Raw genomic sequence first — 17,713 nt, 5'->3', positions numbered from 1 at the left:
AACCAGACCCATCCCACAGGGAGGTCTGCTGACTCCCTGGGGCCCAGGTATGGAATGTCACCAGGAGACTCCCTGAGCTGATTCAGCTCTCTGCCTATTACCCACTGCTAATACTCCAGGCTGGCAGTGATGAGACTGAAAAGAAGAGCACCAGGGCAATTAAAAGGGACTTCAGGGCTCTGGGTCGAGTGGTTGATGGGGCAGGAGCACAGGTGGTGTTCTGTTCAGTCCCTTCAGTGGCAGGGACAAATGATGACAGGAACAAGAGACCCTGCATTATCAACAAGTGGCTCAAGGGTTGGGGTCATCAGCAGAATTTTGGGTTCTTTGATCATTTTATGGCACCTGGCCTGGTGAAGCCAGATGGGCTCCATCTATCTATCAAGGACAAAAGGGTTCTAGCCCATGAATTTGTGGGACTGATTGAGAGGGTTTTAAAACAGGTTTGAAGAGGGAAGGGGATGCAACTAGGCTCTCCATAAACAAGCCCAAGGGTGATAAGCCAGAGTCAGGGATGAAATCAGCAGCCCAGTTGAAGTGCATGTACACTAATGCACACAGCATGGGTAACAAAGAAGAGGAGATGGAAGCTGTGGTACAGCAAGAAACCATGACATAGTCACCATCATGAAAACATTGTGGCATGACTCACATAACTGGAGCACTGCAATGGATGGCTACAAGCTCTTCAGAAGAGACAGGCAAGGGAGAAAAGGTGGAGAGGTGGCTCTTTATATAAGGGAGGCTCTCGATGCCATGGAAATTGTAATTAATGATGATTAAGTTGAGTGCCTATGGGTAGGAATCAGGTGGAAGGCTAATAAGGCTGACATCCTGGTTGGAGTGTCTTATATAAGACCACCCAGGCAGGAAGAAGAGGTGGATAACTTATTCTACAAGCAGCTGGAGGATGTTTCAGGATCACCAGCCCTTGTTCTTGTAGGTGACTTTAACTTGCCAAATATATGATGGCAACTCAACACAGCTGAGAAGAGACAGTCTAGGAGCTTCTAAGAGTAAATGGAGGAGAGCTTCTTGTCACAGCTGGTGAGCACGTCCACCAGTGGAGGGACTACACCAGACCTGCTGTTTGCAAACAGAGTTGGGCTGGTGGGAAATGTGGTGGTTGGAGGCCATCTGGCCCTCCAGAGGACAGAATTTGGCCTATTCAGGAGACTTATTTGGAGAGTACCTTGGGCAGCAGCCCTCAAAAACAAAGGAGTGCAGGAAGGATGGGTGTACTTCAAAACAGAAGTCTTAAAGGCATAGCAAAAGACTGTCCCTATGTGCTGAAAGATGAGCTAATGAGGAAAACCACTGGCCTGGATGGGCAAGGAGCTTCTGAAGGAGCTATGGAAAAGAAAGAGGGTGTATCACCTTTGGAAGGAGAGTCAGGTATATAAAGAAATGCTTAAGGCAGTTGCTAGGGCATGTTGGAAAAAAATTACAGAAGCAAAAGCCCAGTTAGAACTCAATCTAGCCACTTTAGTGAAGGACAATAAAAAAATATTTTTATAAATACATTAATGGCAAAAGGGCAAGGACAATCTCCATCCTTTATCAGATGCAGGAGGGAATTTAGTAACTAAAGATGAGGAAAAGGCAGAGGTACTTAACACTTTCTTTGCCTCAATATTCATCAGAAAGACAGGTTGTCCTCAGAACAACTGTCCTCCTGGGCCAGTAGATAGTGTCAGGGAGCAGAATAGCCCCCCTGTTATCCAGGAGGAAGCAGTCAGAGATCTGCTGAGCTACTTATTTGCTCACAAATCTATGGGACCAGATGGGATCCATCCTAGTGTGATGAGGGAGCTGGCAGATGAGCTTGTGAAGCCACTCTCATCATTTACCAGCAGTCCTGGCTCAGCATGGAGGTCCCAGATGACTGTCAGGCTGGCCAGTGTCACACCCAGCCATAAGAAGGGCCAGAAGGTATCACAGACATGTTTTATGAAAAATCCTTTCTTTAGGATTTTTTTCTCCTGAGAAGCTGAGAAGCCTCAGGAACAAAACAAAAACAATGGTTATCTGCTGCTGTGGAATGCAACAGCTGCATCTTTGATTTGTCCATGTTGGTTGTTTCTAATTAATGGCCGATCACAGTCCAGCTGTCTCGGACTCTTGGTCAGACACAAGCCTTTGTTATAATTCCATTTTCTTCTTCTTGCTTGCTAGCCTTCTGATGAAATCCTTTCTTCTATTCCTTTAGTATAGTTTTAATATGTCATTTCAATATAATATATATCATAAAATAATAAATCAAGCCTTCTGAAACATGGAGTCAGATCCTCATCTCTTCCCTCTTCCTGGGACCCCCGTGAACACCACCACAAGAAGGAGGATCCAGGAAACTACAGGCCTGTCAGCCTGACCTCAGTGCCCAGCAAGATTATGGAACACATCATTTTGAGTGCCATCATATGGCACCCACAGGATGGCCAGGTGTCATGATCTAGTTATTAGTTATTAGAAATGCCTCTGCCTGAATTAAGGTGCAAATAAAATCATACACCAATGGCAATAGTATGGGTTTTATTTGATAGTAAATACGAGAGAAAGAGAGAAGAGAGAAGCAGCAAGAGGAAGAAATAGAAGAGAGGTCAGGAAGACAGAAAGAAGGTGACACAGAGCAAGGAAAATATCACCACTCCATGGATCCCAACAATGCTCTGTTGACCCTCTCCAGCTGGTCTTCTTGGTGGTGAAGGTAGCCCCAGAAAGCAGAGAATCCAATGGGTTACTATACACTCAGGCTAGGCAGGAAAATCCAGGCACCTCCCTGGGCAGAGGGAGTTTGCCCTTGTCTCTTACAACAGACTCTGGGTTTGCTGCATCACGTGCAGTCCTGTGGTGCAAGGCTCCAGAAATTACTTGGGGGGGGAGCCTTTGATGGATCATGACATCCCCCCAGCTGCCTCTCACGTTAATGTCCCATGGATGTGGCCTTCCTGGGGATTCACAGCTGGGCCAGTTTGTGCCAGGGAGGATGGGTCACTGCCTCTAACCAGAGATTACACCTGAAACCTCCTCCTCCATCACTGTTTCAGGGGGAGGCTGTGTAGACCTGCATTCTGTGGGCTGTGGGCTCCCCCACCCCAAACCCAGACAGGAGAGAGTTTCTCTAGTGTTTGACTCTCTTGTGGATGCATTCCTTTCCCTCAGCCTTCTTGGTTTCTCCCCAGGCCTGAGATCGTTGATGAATGGGTTTCTCTTTATCTAATCTCAGCAGTTTGACTTACAGCCCAAAGTTCTTCAAGGAGTTTTCTGTGATTGCAGCTTCTTTATACAATTTTTTCTATAATGATCAAAATTTTATATCAATGTTTAAGGCATTAACTATTTCAGTCTCTTACACCAGGGGATCACAACCCAGCCAGCATGGGTTTAGGAGGGGCAGGTTGTGCTTGAACCAACCTGATCTCCTTTTATGACCAGGTGATCCTTCTGGTGGATGGGGGAAATGCTGTGGATGTTGTCCACTTGGACTCCAGCAAAACCTTTGACACTGTCTCCCACAGCACACCCCTGGAAAAGCCTGGCAGCCCACGGCTTGGACAGGAGCACTCTTTGCTGGGTTCAGAACTGGCTGGACGGCTGGGTCCAGAGAGGGGTGGTGAATGGTGCTGCATCCAGCCGGGGCCAGTCACCAGTGGCATCCCTCAGGTGTCTGTGCTGGGGCCAGTTCTGTTCAATATCTTCACTGATGATCTGGACGAGAGGATTGAGTTCACCATCAGTAAATTTGCACTAAGCTGTTTATCTGTTGGAAGGTAGGAGGGCTCTGCAAAGGGACCTGGAATGGTTGGATGGATGGGCAGAATCCAACACCACAAAGTTTAACAAGTCCAAGTGCTGATTCCTCCACTTTGGCCACAACAACCCCCTGCAGTGGGACGGTGTGGCTGGAGAGTGGTGAGGCAGAAATGGACCTGGGGGTGCTGGTTGACAGTGGGCTGAACATGAGCCGTCAGTGTGCCCAGGTGGCCAAGAAGGCCAATGGCATCCTGGCCTGTATCAGGAATAGTGTGGCCAGCAGGAGCAGGGAAGTCACTCTCTCCCTGTACTCGGCACTGGTGAGGCCACACCTTGAGTGCTGTGTCCAGTTCTGGGCCCCTCAGTTTGGGAAGGACGTTGAGACACTTGAGTGCATCCAGAAGAGGGCAGCTAGGTTGGGGAGGGGCTTGGAACACAAGTCCTATGAGGAATGACTGAGGGAGCTGGGGTTGCTTAGCCTGAAGAAAAGGAGACTCAGAGGTCACCTTATCACTCTCCACAACTGTATGAAAGGTGGATGTAGTCAGGTGGGAGTTGGTCTCTTCTCCCAGGCAACCACTGAGAAGACACAGTCTTAAGCTGCACCAGGGAAAGTTTAGAATCAGGAAAAATTCCTCACTGAAAGAGCGATTGGGCACTGGAATCATCTACCCAGGGAGGTGGTGGAGTCACCATCCCTGGACATGTTTAGAATAAGAATGGACATGGCACTCAGTGCCATGGCTTAGTTCAGGAGTAGGTGTTAGGTCACAGGTTGGGTTTGATGATCTCAAAGGTCTTTTGCAACCTAGTTCATTGTGTGATTCTGTGATCACCAAGGAAAAGACACAGCTTGTCATGCTCTCATTATAAAGTATGAGATTACAATCAAAGTAACAAGTAGTTAAATGGCAGCTACAGTATATTGTTTTGAGCAAAATTTTATATAAAACAGGAAGTCTGTAAGAAAGCCTAGCTCTGCTAATGCTCTCATTTAAAAATCAGTTCTTTCCACTTTCCTCAGAGTAAAGTTTAGTATTTTCCTGAGCATACTTGGTGTTTATTCCCCACCCCAACTTTGTTAATGAACCTTATCTAATAAGGCCAAAGTAAGCAACCGTAGCTTCTCTATTATCAGCTGTGACTGATAGAACCTGTTATATAAACTGTTGTGTATAGAACCTGATGCAGTAGGAATGTTGCAAATACCATGGCACTGCAGAGCCTGGTTGCAGTATAGCTTTTTTTGTTAAATCCTGGGTAAGTCTTATTTGTGAGATTTCACATCAGCTCTCTGTAAACTGCAAAATCATCCTTCAAGTGAGATCAAATATGTTGTATTAGCAGCCAAGTGAAAAAGCAAGAATGTGGAAGCAGCAGCTCTCCCCACAGGAGACACTTTGAAATGTGCTATAACCATAGATTAGAAGAAGTAATAAACACCAAATTAGAAAGGGCAGCAGTCTTCTATTGCAGTGTTTTAACTGGGAAGGAGAGAAGGGAAGGAGGGGATATTGGGAAACAGGACTAGTTTCAACACTCAAAGTTTTAATTTAATAGATCAGTGCCACCTTAAAACATTTATATGCTAATTACTGTATTTTTAGTATAAACTCAGAATTATTGAAGGAAAAGGTCATGATGTCTAAATTATGAACCTGCTCAGAAACCAAAACTTCCAGAATTAGCACAGCATTTTTTGAGACTAAAACCTGGTTTGCACTGGAAGACTTTGAGTCCTAAACTACCACAATTTTATTTTGCTTGTCTTGTTCAAGACAAACTTTAAACAGACCTTCACTTCTTGCTCCTCCTTAGCAAGAACTTTTTTGGTTAAACATCAAATATTCTGTCAGTCTTGGTGGTGTGCGCAAGGGAATACTATCAGAAATTGAAAGAACTGCCAAAAAAAGTAGTTCCTACTAAAAACACTAAGGAAATTCCATTTGCATATAAATAAATAAGATAATACAGGAACACATATCAATATTGAGATCAAAATTCTAATTCTGCAGAAATATTCTGCTGAAACAGTAAGATCTGACAAGAAAGGTCAGAGAGTTAATGAAATAATAGGGCCACAGGATGGAAATAATAAATAATACACAGTTTTATACATTATTATGCAGCTTTGTACAGTAAGGCACTTTGTAGAAGAACTGATCATGACACTACATGAGAAAGTCATAAGCCATCAATCTGGCATCAAAATGAGAGATTATGATTTATTTGGAGAATATTCAGATGTGAGCCATATAAGTGTTCTGGGAAATGTAGTATAAAATATCCCCCAGCTAAAGTATTAATGTTGAGGTGAAAGTCATGGAAGTCATTCTGAAAATATGAGTAATTGCCATAAAGAGGAAGAGTGGCACAACTATTTTTAATCATTGCAACTACTTTTAATATATTTGCATTCTAAAAGGCTCCGCACAAAATACTGGACTAAAATATGTATCTCCTATCAATTTCCACAAGTTCACTCTTTTTCTTGAACTATTACAACACAGGAATGACAAACAGAAGAATACATCTGTCACCTGCCTGTCAGTGCACCACTCCTGCAATTAGGTTCTAAAACCACAAGACCTCAATACAAAGATTTTATTCCCTGCCCATGCTAAAATACTCATTTTAATTGAAGAGAACTGTTGGCAATGCAAATAGAGGGTCACAAATACAAGCACTAAGAAAAGATCAGCTGCACAGATGTCATGTACATTGTACTAGACATCAGTATCTTTTTTTCTCCTCCAAGTCAGGCTCCTTAGAATTTATTTATCTTAATAAGGCAGATTTTAATAGCTGAACAGGTTTAATTGAGTTGATCTACTTACATCGAAGTATTTTTTCATTCTGACCACCCATATTTTTAAAATGTCAAGAAGAACCTGCATGATAATGGCTTTTTATTTTCGGATGGGCAAAGGAGCAATTATGTTAGTCACTTTATTGTAAAGCAGTACCATGCAAAAACAAAAAGGCAAGGTTGAAAAAGGTTAAATGAGACTCAGTAATATAAAATTTTGTCTTGATATTTCAGAAAACAGCAAATTTTAAGAGACAACCATCGCCCCCAACTACTCCTTGGCACAGCTACCTATTTGAAAGACTTAGTATAACTCAAGTATTTCCTGTGAGGACACTGTAACATCTTGAAGGCATCAGACACAGTGACACAGGAAAAGTCAGGTTACAATAGAGCCTGGCCACTTGGTAGATTGACTAGATGTAAGCCCCGCAGTTATCACAGCCCTGAATCAGTTGCCTTCTACAAACATGGGTAACAACTTTCCTAGGAGTTAACTTCAGATCAGCTTTTATAAATTTCAACCAATTCAAACAATTCAGATTGTTTGAACAAATTCAAACAATTTCCAGTCACCTGAAGTTTCATCATTCCTCTTAAAGGGATGATTTCCTCCCATGGACCCCAGAACAGAGATATACCTCAGGAAGTGGCAAAATAATTATCTGTACTCAATGTATGACATAACAGCATATTCACTATGCTTTTAGAGATAAACATTACTAAACACAGCTACCTAGGCAAATAAAGCTTTCCAGAAAGTGGTAATGGGATATTATTAATGTAAAATGAGAAGGCAGTTCCTCTTCCCCTCTCTAGATTTTTCCAGGTAGAAAAAGGACTGCAAAGTACACTGAGAAAGATGCACTATGCAGTCACATTCTAAAACATGATGACTGCATAAGAGACTTACATGATTAGATTATCTCCTTTAGAGCAGTAAGTTTTGGCTGACAGATGACTGTATTTTCATTGAGTCATCCCCCTAACTCTGATGCAGTTTTTTGTTCTCTACAAATACATCCCTTCCCTGCTGGCCAAAGGCAGTCTGTTTTGTGCTGCAGTTTTATCTTCATTCCCTGCAGTGCCTGACAATGGGGTTTTGAGACAATATTGTTTAAAACATTTCATGTAGCGCAGATAATTATGCGTTTGCACGAGTCTGTGTTGCCCATATCTATCCATTTGTTCCAACACATACCAAAAGCAGTAGGGTGCACTAACAAGATCCAACTGAGTGTGTAAGAATGTTATTATACCTCCCCTAGAATAAACATCTACTGCTGTGAACAATTCAAAGTCTTTAAATGCCATCAGCATGCAAGAAAATAGAAAATTACAAATCAATGTGTACCACAGATTTAAGTGTATTTTCCAGCTGCCAAAATAAATTACTCTCATATACACAACAGAGAACATCTGAAACAAATCAAGCCATGCAAATGCCTGATTGAGTGAAGTATACAGCATGCTATGACTCCCTAACACTAGAACACTGAGTGTGCCATTTTTCAGAAGCAGTGCAGCCAAACAGCTATTGCAATTTAGTAATACTACTACTACTACTAATATTTAGAATAATATTTATAATCTATTATTCAGAGCATTTTCTCTAGCACCATATTGATTTATCATTTTTCTATCTTATCAGAAATTTGCTGGTGAAATGTACATCTTGCTCTTTATGTCAGAAAATCATTTATTTCCTACTACCCGCTAGAATCATCTTTAAGCTATGCACAGGCATTGCATACAACTTAAGGTTAATCTACTCACTGCAGGTTACATCCATTATGCCACATCACTGGGCTTCAACACAAACTGGACTATTCTTGTCTATGATGTAGAAGAAATACTGTATATTACAGCTGTGCCTCATTTAACCTCATCACATACATAACAGATTGTCCCCTGGCTACCTTCAGATGCAGCACATCAATTTTAGAATCAGTGTAGCCTGTAGATTTAATTCATTTTTTTTTAATTCTGGAGGAGGACTTTGTAATAACTCAGAATGCTTGCAATTTTTCAGCCTTGGGGCTGTTTTTTTAATCAAATTATTTAATATTTCATTGTGTACTGTGCAGAATAGTTAGAAGCAGACCCAAGCTAACACTTTCCTTCCAGTTCTTAATTGTATCAACAGAGTCCTATACAAACACATTAGCTCTGTGTTGCCGTAGCTATACTTTTCCTTGAGCCTACACACAGTTCTACAAATCTACACTAAGGAACCACTTTGCCAAAGGTTGCACTGCCATAAGCTTAATATAAATTATGAGATTTTCTAAACTCTATAATAAAAATAGTATTTGGGATTACTCCCCCAAAACTTTGCCTTTTTGAGGTTTTTAAGTGAAGCAGAACATTTTCTGAATCTATCCAGCTTCATGTGGTACAGAAAAGGGAGCAGTTCTAAGGGACAACTAGACAAAAACATTGTTGTGATACCAAAGACAAATATCTAGGTCATTTGCAGAGCAGGAACAATGAAGAGTTTTAAAATCTATATAAATTGTTGGTTGACTGATGAACATCTGCTGGCAAAAGAAACACTTCAAAGTGATCTCTTGCTTCAAATTAGCTGAGCAATTGTACCAACCATAGTAAGGGAACAACAAGAAGTGAAATACCAACCACTTTCTATGCAATCCTTAGAAGCAAAGTCCAACTCTGATCCCACTTAAACACTTTACAGTGGAACCACCCTGACTCTTCCACCCAAAGAAAGTTGCTTTATATATCCTGTAAAAATTAATGCAGTAGGATATAGAAACAGTGGGATTGGCTCAGGTATAATGAAAATAAGGAGCCTGGAATAGAATTCACTGAGGAGATAGGAGCTGTTAGAGGGCAGATGTATTGCTGTTGAAAAAGCATGGTGATAAGTAACACCAAGGTCACACGTTCAATCCCTGTATAGGCCATTCACTTAAAAGTTGGACTTTATGATCCATGCGAGTCCCTTCTAACTCGGAATATTCTGTGAAATCTGTGAACACATTATTCAAGACAAAAATGCAGAATCCCCAGGGTCAACAATGACTAAACTAGAACTGCACACTCAGTAACTGGCTCTTCAATGAGTGACTCTAGGGCAGTGATAACCAAGCACATATCACCACATAATCCTGACCTACAAACTAAAGACTGTTCATCAGTGCAATCCTATGGGGAGAGCAGTTATGTAACCACATGGGGAGAGCAGATACCCAGAAAGGACATTTGCCTGACTAACCCTGGGTTTACTGCTGCAGTTTCAGGATACATTGACTGGAAAAAGGAAAATGGAAAAGGACATCAATGCTTCGCTTTGCTCAGCTAACCCAGCAAAATTGGAGCAGCAGTTCAGGTACTTTTAGAATTCCTCTCAGCATCTATTTCCAATCATTAAACTTCACTTCCCAGGAAAAAAAATTTTTTTTCAGAGATACCTCATAAAATTACCCTCTCACAATAATCTGATTGTGAACTGTTACAAGGAGATGCATTTTACCATTCATTATAATACATGACTGCAATGCTTCCTATGTAATGTTTCAAAGATAAAGAAATTTCCCAATGAACGCAACGGTACACCTTCTCAAAAAGTCAACGAGGGAAATGTGAATACAGAATGTAAAGTATGTATTGAGTGAACTTCAGACATTTCAAAAGTATGCTCACATGTTTAACTATGCTTATCACTTAAGTCCTGCTGGGATCAAACCCTTTTCCACAGATATTCTTCTGTCAATATTCTCACTGAAAAAAAAAAATACAGGACCTGGGGAAAAGCAGATGGTGAATTCATTCATAAAAATCTACACAAGACATATGCATAGATATTCAAAGATATTTTGTGGAAAGCACCTTTCAAGTCACTGGTTAAAATTCAGTCAAAGAAAATCAACACAGATTTCTTTCATTATCAGATAAGATATGCTACCTTATAAACTTCAAGGCAGCAGAGTAAGACAGGCGACATAACTGAAAAGCAGGCAACACAGGCATGAACTGCTTGCATGTAAAAACCTATTTCTCCTCACAGTTACCTGAAGAAATGTGAAAGTAATGAAACTGCAGGTTTCTACTACTGTGGAGTGGAATTTCTGGATGACAATGATGATGCTAACTTTCTGCATCATCCTTACCATCTCTAGAAGAAGCAAAGCTGAAAGGACATGACTGGGGAGCTACTTGCCTATGTCTGAAAGTGACATTCCCAGGGTAAAGTTGCTGATGCACCCTGCACCATTCTTGACCCACTTAGAATATCTCTGCCTAAAGGAAGCACTTTCCACAGCCTTACACTCTCTTAAAATGCAAACTAGGAAAAGCATTACCTATAACATCAACAGGAGTTTTCTAAATCTAATGCATAAAATTAACCAATTTCAGTGTCAATTACAAAATTTCTTTTAAGCTAACTCATTAAACTCACTTACACGCTCTCATTAAAATCCCCTTCATTCTAATGTTCTTTAGTGACAGGAACACACACACACACACATTGACACACTGAGGCTCAGAGAAGTTTCTTGACTGTTACCCTGCATGGCTACAAGCCCCAACCTGACCAAGTTATACACACCCTGCCAGAAACCTTCCTACTGTGGGGTTTTCCTGGGAGTAGTGGGTCTCTGAGGGGAAGCCCTGCCCTTGGCACTGGCATGCCAGGCAAGGACAATTCCTGGGACTGAGTGTCTTCAACACTTCTCTTGGAGTGATTTTTCTACTGGATACCCTTTAGTGACCCTTTGGGCAAAGCAAACCCAGGCACCCCCAAGAGGGGCTTGATGAAGGGGGGGTGTTGTTGCTTTTGTGCACCTCCATGGCAATCAGTGCCACAGAAGTTAAATTGAACTTCTCCACAAAAGCACCCCATCTTTTCTTCGCTCCCTATTTTATACCCTGTTCTTCTAGATGAGATAAATCTCACATGCCTGGGTGACTTCTCTTGCTGCCTCTCAAAGTTAGGGAGTACAATGTGAAAATGAGCATTAGTGAAAGTTTCAGTGGGGAAGTTCTGATTTATGTCCTTTAGAGAATAGATGACTAGAAAGTTCACTATGTCCCTATTGCCAGATTGCAGCTACATATTAAATTAATGCTTCAGTTCACATATTCCTTACAAATGGCTGAAATCTGTTCTATAACCTGTCCAATTCTGCCAGTAGTAAAACTATGCTACCCAAGTGACATACTCTGTATAAACTTTACTGTTTTATAAGTTTATATTACACTGCAATCTTCTGCCTCTCAGTTGCTGAAATCCACTGGGCAGCTACCATTGTTTTCATCAAGGACATCCTCTCCATAAGGATTACAATAGACCAATGGGTTCCATGGCCTATCCAAAATGACTTTCTGCTTTTACTGGAATTCCATCACTCTTTTGGGACTTGTCCCATGACAAGCTCTTTACTCTACCTTGGTCCAAGAAAGTTCATGTCTAAGGCTCAAAGGCCTTAGATTTATCTCACCTGTTTCCATGAACCTTTGTGAATTCCCTGTTACTGCAGTCGTTTGCTACCTTCGTGGGAAAGAAAGAGGTACCTGAAGGAAGCCAAGGAGGGGGAAGCATTCATTTTCCTCCAAGAGAGCAGAACCTTGGAACTTGAGCTCTTCAGATGAAGTCTTAGCATGCCACATGGGAAACACTGGTACCAACCTGCACCTACAAGTTATTAGGTTTTGCCTACACTATAACCCCTCAGTAATAACAAAGGTCTTTGCTTTCTCATACTAACATCTTTACAGGAAATAGTAAGAAATGAAAGTAGCAGGCAAGCATCTGCAAGACAAAGTTATTCAATGGAAACAGATTACAAAGATGGCAAGACCATCTTATCTTAGACCAGTTATTTGGCAGTCTTGCAAAGCACCCTAACAGTAGAAAAAATGAATGCTTAAACTACAGGTAACCTTGCACAGAAACAGAATGAATGCCATGGGTCATTCTCTATGAGCAAGGCTTGATGTGCACATTAGTGTATGTTACACATCACACTGAAATAAGAAAAAGGGAATGAAAGGATTAGACTGCTTTATATGAGACATGCTGCAAATGTCTAATGCTTGGTGCTTCTACAGGACTAGAAGAAAAAATCATTAAGGGAATAAAACAAGAATTATTTGCTACAATGATGTGGCATAGGCATCTAGGGACAGAACAAAACAAAACCAAAAAACCCCAAGCAAACAAACAAACAAAAAAAAGATAGAGAAAAAAAGGGGGTGGTGGTGGTAGGTAGAAGACAAAGACGGAATCTCAGAGAAACCCCTAGTACCTGCTACAACATTTGGATGGTATGCAATGCTTGCAGTTGACTAAGTCATAACTTTGAGGTAGTCTGGTAATTTTATATAGAGATTTTGGCCAAAAAAAGCAAGAATCAAGACTGTTTTTATGTGACTGTCCAAGTATTAGTTGGAAACAAGCCATTTGCTTAAATAGAATTTTCAACAGTCAAGACAAAACTATCAACACAAATCAAAAATGTAAAGCTTATTTTTACTGAATGTAATTCTGTCCAGTTTCACTGCAAGACAATTTATCTGAGCTCTCACAGAGATAGGCCATTATAAAGGACATCTACACTGGAAATCCTTACTGCTGGTTTAGTAGGAATAAACATAAAGAGCTGAGCTAAAGCTCCAACCAAAACTCCAGTTTTAATAAATCCTGGAATAAATGTCCCATGTAACACAAATAGGGATGTGCAGTCTGATTTGCAGATGGGGCTCTCTTTGGATTTCAAAATTTGCAGACATTTTCCTCTTTGCACTGTAATATTATAGTACACAATTTCCACAAAATTACTACAGGAGCAAAATGAGGGACCAAGGCATAGGAGAAGAAATAAAGGAGTGCTCCGTGACAGTAAATTTAAATTCCACATATAAGTGTACCAAGTAGCTGAAATGGAAGGCCCCATGTACATTAGCAATTATGCTGTACTTGCAAACAGTGATTGTGGGGAGATGCCAGAAAAAAGCCTCTGTCTCTCAAAATCATAAACTCTGTGGCAGTTTTTTTCCAGTTCTGCTTGCTGGCTAAGGAGAATTAGGCAGCGTATTTATCAGTAATGGATACGTTTGGAATTCATGTTTTTTAGAAAGAATTCACTGCAGGTTGGCTCTTAACAGAATAGAGCTGCATAAAACAATGCAAACTTTTTCATATAGTGTTCAACAACCAACAGCTTAACTATGACTTCAATCCAAAAGAATACCCTAAACCCACAGACAGAGGTCTCCAGCTGCAGGAAACTGGAGTTCCGATCCTTACGACTGGGACTCCTGTTATGATCCTACAGAAAAACTGAAGAATATGAGCAAGAATGCTCCACAAATTCTTACACAGTTACAAAAAATAGTGAAAACTGAAGGCCAAAATAACTGGCTTCTGCTCACACTTTGAATGTATAAGTTGTAAACATGAGATGCTGAGTTTCTAAAAAAGAGCACACTATCAATTACTTCTACTACTTCCTAAAGACAGTGTTATTTCCAGTTCAGTCTTTACAATGTGTCCTACAATATGTGAAAACAGGTGCAAAACTTGAAATTAAAAAATTACTAAGTAATTCTATTACACCATTACTTGTTCATTAAATGTCTCTTCAGGATGGATGAACAGTAGTCTAAATATTCCATTCATTACTCTACAGTAGAATTAAAACTGAAATTTTAAGATCTTTATATAGATGTGTCATTAGAACAAAACATGGTGGACATGTGGTATAGTTACTACGATGAGGTTTTTTTCTCAAAAATATTGCTTTATTTACTATCTCATCCAGGTAGCAAATGCAGAATAAAATTATTTAATTACAGAGTACTTTACTTCTCTTTCAAAGTTTTTGTTAAATGTTTTCACTAGGTGCACAAGTGTACCTCTCTTTGCACATTTCTATCAGAAAAGGCAAAGTTGCAAATCAAGGTGTTAAAAACAAATAAGAAAACAATTAACAAAGAATCGCTGATAATCACAAATAAGAATAGCTTTATTCATTATTTCCAGATTTTTCCAAACATGGAGAGTTTTCAGTATACTTTCTAAGGTTTTAGGATTTTGTTAGGGTTTTTTTAAATCTATAATCTTTATTTTCAGATTGTTCTAAACAAGGGGTTTTCTGCCCTATTTCTAAGTACATTGTTTGTTTGATACAGAAGGGATATTGATAATTCTGAGCTCTGATATGCTAAGCACTTGCATTAGCTTGAGGGGTTTGGTGGTGGTATTTTTTGTTCTATGGTTAAATAGTTTCCAACCCCTGCAGATTAAACTGCTTTGTAGTATTTCAGTGAATAAACAGGGCATAACAGAGCTATTACACATTTTTCTCTACCTTGCATTTTTTGGATAACATTTCATCAAGAGAGCTGAATTTAACTTTATGACTGATTCAGGACAGAAATAACAGTTAATATATGTTCTAAGTGGCCTATATGCAGAACAAAAGTACTTCTACCTACCAATAGATGATGAGCGTCTCACTCAGAAGCACATTTCCCTTCAAAAGGTTCATCGTTCTTCAAAAGGAGATCAGTAACTTAAACCCAGAAAGAATAACTCCCATTTTAGTTTTTTCAATACATTTAAAAGCCTTCGTTTTAAACTTCATTATAAACTTTCCACAACTGAAGTGCATTAACACAAAGTATCATTACTCCTTTTTCACCAACATTTTTAAAGGCACAGCATGAGAAAAAAAATTTAAACCATTTAAGAGTCAGAAAGAATAGAATAAGCACTGCTTTGACATTCAGAATGATAAATTCCTCACCACACTCTAGTTATCCCTGTTGCACCATTTCCCCCTCTGATTTATGATGCTTGCAAGAGACAGGCTTTAACTATTCATACTAATGTCCTTCCAAATCACTACACACAAACAGAGTATAAAACCCATCACTTGTTCTCATTTTAACTTCTTGAAACACCTTTTTTTCTGTACAGTTTCTAATGCAATTATGTTTGAGTTCAATTTCACTTATCACAACTTAGACACAGCAGACCAGCTGGGCCACAATAGTACACAACAAAGGCAGAAAAGCAAATGCTTTTACCTAAATCTCCTTCTAATTGTTTGAATACATGCACAGTCTGGTGAATACAACGTAGGCTACTATGTAACTGTTGCCAGGCAGTAAATCATTCAGATATACCTAACATATAAAACTTGATCACTTGCCTAGATTCTTAATCTGAAACAGAATTAATCCATTTCAGCTGACGGTATCCTATTCACATACTTCTGCTGAGCACTCAATCCCTAGCATCAGGTAGCCATGTACCAGCAGGGGAAAGCGGGGGTGGGGTGGGAAATAAGGAAAAAAAACCAGGAAGATAGTCCTTGTTTCTAAAAGCAAGCACATGACAATGAGAACAGTTCAACAAAACCAAGACCATACCTAACCACCTAGTGGATGAATACAAATCAAAACATACTTGCTAAACAGAGAAAGAGGCCAGACAGACAAGAGCAAAGTCAATGAGACATTCACATACATATGGAAAGCATACAATTGCTTTCCATATTAAATCAGAGATACCAAAAAGCACATTAGAACTGAAATGTATTATTAAAGCAATTGCAAAAACAAGGGAAGAAAAACCAAAGCAACTGACAGGCCAGTTGGAAGAAAAACACTGCGATTAGTTGCCTGTGCTACAAAGACTTCAGAATCTATAGCTGCTATTAGCTTCCCTCTATAGCAAGCCAACTGCAGTTAAGAGCTACGATTCCATAGTGGCACTGTTAAAATTAAAGACAATTGTTCAGGTTATATAAACCAACAGTTCCAGCTTGCATCAATGGACGATCACATTAAATACCCAAAAATATTAATGAACTGCTCATTGAAGACATTTTCCCTTTAGAAACACCTCCTAAAAATAATTTTTAAAAAATAAGGAACACAGAATACAGAAACATTTAGGTACACAGCAGAATCTAGCAAAACAAGGATAAATGGCAGGATTAACATTTAGATGTAGTTCTATTAGATGACAACTCCTCTACTGCTACAATAATCTCACGAAAGCCCTTTCACTAAATCACTTTCACACTGATTCCTTTCCAATGCAATTTAAACTCGTTATGTTAAATGAGCACTATTATATCTGCACTAAAGTAAACATAAGTACTGTTTTTATGCTTGCCTACCATGTAAATCACCCTCTAAAAATACCACAGTTCTGTCTGTTGCAGAGTACTTAAACATACACATTTAGAAGTTGGTAGGGGCTGCTCTATTTTTAATTGGATGAGTTGGTACTTGAAGTGCACAAGAACGAGTAAAATCTTTAACTTACAAGTGTTTATACTTCTTCTCACAGAAACTGTCTTACAAATTGTATAAAGCATAAAATTACAACAAACACATTGTTCTGTCTTCAGTATGTAACACAAAATTATTAAAAACAGCTGCAAGAAAAATCTTGAGACATTAAAGGAAAAATGTGCTGGTAAGGCTTACTGTCACAACCAGTTGTGACATGATGAGATTTCAACTGGTGCCTCCATCTTTCCTGTTTGTTCTAATAATTGTCTTTTATACAACAAGAATCTTTTACTGTAGAATGGTACATGCAACTCACTCTACCACCTTTTGCACCAGGTATATAAAAGGGGACTTAGAAGACAATTTTATCAAAGCATCAGTTTTCGGAACAGATGGGTTCTTTCATGAAATAGACCAGTGCAGTTTACCTAATGTAAACCCTTTCCTTCCTGGAAGTTCAGTCTATGTCTTTACTTACATATAGAAAAGAAGATGTGAGTTGAAGAAATGGAAGCTTGAGTTAAGGCATATGTAACTTACCAGGTTTGATCATACAGCTGGTAGCTACTGAATTTACTTCGGTTGTAAAGCAACTGTCAGCTGAAATCAAAGGAGTGGCGTAAGTATGAGATCAAGTTTAGGTCCACCTGAGGCCTGTTCCAGGACACATCCTTCACATCTTCAGAAAGGACACAATTATAGCCAGTAAAGATACAGAAGAACAGCTCTGCAACATTTGGGTCCATTTTTTAAGATCTTGGAACATTTTGCTTGGGTTTGCTGAATACACATGTTTATGCGCAGCAGAAATAAGCCAGCAATAACCTGACAAAATTGCTCTGCCTTCTATCACCTTTTAGGTTGACAGGGCTGCTA

The sequence above is a fragment of the Geospiza fortis genome, unplaced genomic scaffold, assembly GCF_000277835.1.
Source record: "Geospiza fortis unplaced genomic scaffold, GeoFor_1.0 scaffold206, whole genome shotgun sequence".
Lineage (NCBI taxonomy): Eukaryota > Metazoa > Chordata > Aves > Passeriformes > Thraupidae > Geospiza > Geospiza fortis.
Note: the sequence above shows the minus strand (reverse complement) of the source record.